Below are 2,500 nucleotides of genomic sequence, written 5' to 3'. Positions count from 1 at the left end.
CAAATAACACACAGGGGGACCTGTGAAGCAACATCAGGTTCTCCAGGTCCTTTAGATTGTTCTAGGGGTCACTGGGGAGGATGCAGTGGTTCTAATGGTTTGTCCATAAGGAACACCATATTGGAGCATAAGGAGGCTCATAAGTGGACCTGGTACCAGAACACCTGAGGCCGGAGATCAATGATATAGAGGAGAGCTGATCACCAGCTGGTGGGGAGCTGGACCAGATGGAGCCGGCTGGCAAGACAAACGTGTAGTGGGAGAACTGGGAACGTCTGGTGGAAGATCCTGTCTGGAGGTCCTCAATTCCCACCTCCAGAAGAGCCTCTCACATCCAGAGGGAGGCTGGGGACATGGAGTCCCAGTGGACCGTGTTCAAAGCCTCTATTGTGTTGCGGCCGCTAGGAGCTGTGGTCAGAAGGAAGTAGTATTTGAGGAACTCCTAAACCCGGCCAACGTGTCCCCTCCCCCCTGGCTCCTTGGTGGCGCCGGGGGGATGAGACCCTGAGATGCTGGAGGCGCTGGACGTTGTTGGGCTGTCTTGGCTCACACGCCTCTTCAATGTCACATGGAGGTCAGGAACATGGACTGATGACCGGGGGGCTGGTTCATCTTCAAGGAGGGGGACTGGAGAGAGTGAACTATCAGGGTGCCACCCTGCTCAGCCTCCTGGAGTGAGCTTATGTCAGGGTGCACACGGGCCATCCGGTCTCTGCACTGCAGGAGGAGCTGTGTTCGTATCCTCAGTAACAAGTCAGACACGTTCCCGGTGGGAGCCTCCATCTGAAAATGAGTTTCCTCTGTAGGGCTCGGCCTTAGAGATAGAGTAGTGTAGTAGTGTGTGTTGTTGTAGTGTGTGTTGTAATGTGTGTGTTGTTGTAGTGTGTGTTGTAATGTGTGTTGTGTTGTTGTAGTGTGTGTTGTAGTGTGTGTGTTGTTGTAGTGTGTGTTGTAATGTGTGTTGTGTTGTTGTGTGTGTTGTTGTAGTGTGTGTTGTTGTAGTGTGTGTTGTTGTCGTGTGTGTTGTAATGTGTGTTGTGTTGTTGTAGTGTGTGTTGTAATGTGTGTTGTGTTGTTGTAGTGTGTGTTGTAGTGTGTGTTGTTGTAGTATGTGTTGTTGTAGTGTAGTAGTGTGTGTTGTTGTAGTATGTGTTGTTGTAGTGTAGTAGTGTGTGTTGTTGTAATGTGTGTTGTTGTAGTGTAGTAGTGTGTGTTGTTGTAGTGTAGTAGTGTGTGTTGTTGTAGTGTGTGTTGTTGTAGTGTAGTAGTGTGTGTTGTTGTAGTGTAGTAGTGTGTGTTGTTGTAGTGTGTGTTGTTGTAGTGTGTGTAGTAGTGTAGTAGTGTGTGTTGTTGTAGTGTGTGTTGTTGTAGTGTGTGTAGTAGTGTAGTAGTGTGTGTTGTTGTAGTGTGTGTTGTTGTAGTGTGTGTAGTAGTGTAGTAGTGTGTGTTGTTGTAGTGTGTGTAGTGTAGTAGTGTGTGTTGTTGTAGTGTGTGTAGTAGTGTAGTAGTGTGTGTTGTTGTAGTGTGTGTTGTTGTAGTGTGTGTAGTAGTGTGTGTTGTTGTAGTGTGTGTAGTGTAGTAGTGTGTGTTGTTGTAGTGTGTGTTGTAATGTGTGTGTTGTTGTAGTGTGTGTTGTAATGTGTGTTGTGTTGTTGTAGTGTGTGTGTTGTTGTAGTGTGTGTTGTAATGTGTGTTGTGTTGTTGTGTGTGTTGTTGTAGTGTGTGTTGTTGTAGTGTGTGTTGTTGTCGTGTGTGTTGTAATGTGTGTTGTGTTGTTGTAGTGTGTGTTGTTGTAGTGTGTGTTGTTGTAGTATGTGTTGTTGTAGTGTAGTAGTGTGTGTTGTTGTAGTATGTGTTGTTGTAGTGTAGTAGTGTGTGTTGTTGTAATGTGTGTTGTTGTAGTGTAGTAGTGTGTGTTGTTGTAGTGTGTGTTGTTGTAGTGTAGTAGTGTGTGTTGTTGTAGTGTAGTAGTGTGTGTTGTTGTAGTGTGTGTTGTTGTAGTGTGTGTTGTTGTAGTGTGTGTAGTAGTGTTGTAGTGTGTGTTGTTGTAGTGTGTGTTGTTGTAGTGTGTGTTGTTGTAGTGTGTGTTGTAATGTGTGTAGTGTTGTAGTGTGTAGTGTGTGTAGTAGTGTTGTAGTGTGTGTTGTAGTGTTGTACTGTTGTAGTGTGTGTTGTTGTAGTGTTCGTTGTTGTAGTGTTGTAGTGTGTGTTGTTGTAGTGTGTATTGTTGTAGTGTGTGTTGTTGTAGTGTAGTAGTGTGTGTTGTTGTAGTGTTGTAGTGTGTGTTGTTGTAGTGTGTGTTGTTGTAGTGTAGTAGTGTGTGTTGTTGAAGTGTAGTAGTGTGTGTTGTTGTAGTGTGTGTTGTTGTAGTGTGTGTAGTGTGTGTAGTGTAGTGTGTGTAGTAGTGCTGTAGTGTGTGTTGTAGTGTGTGTTGTAGTGTTGTAGTGTGTGTTGTTGTAGTGTGGTAGTGTGTGTTGTTGTAGTGTTGAGTGTGTGTTGT

At 44.8% G+C, this 2,500-nt stretch overlaps 1 protein-coding gene across 1 annotated transcript in view; it reads left to right on the top strand.

Moving 5' to 3' along the window:
* ak8 (adenylate kinase 8) overlaps positions 1 to 2,500 on the top strand; it is a gene marked incomplete at both ends in the record, with an annotated part of 21,860 nt that overhangs the window by 3,691 nt on the left and 15,669 nt on the right. The window lies entirely within an intron of this gene.

The sequence above is a fragment of the Taurulus bubalis genome, assembly GCF_910589615.1.
Source record: "Taurulus bubalis genome assembly, chromosome: 8".
Lineage (NCBI taxonomy): Eukaryota > Metazoa > Chordata > Actinopteri > Perciformes > Cottidae > Taurulus > Taurulus bubalis.
The sequence above is the reverse complement of the archived record's forward strand: the minus strand, read 5'-3'. Positions and strand labels throughout refer to the sequence as shown.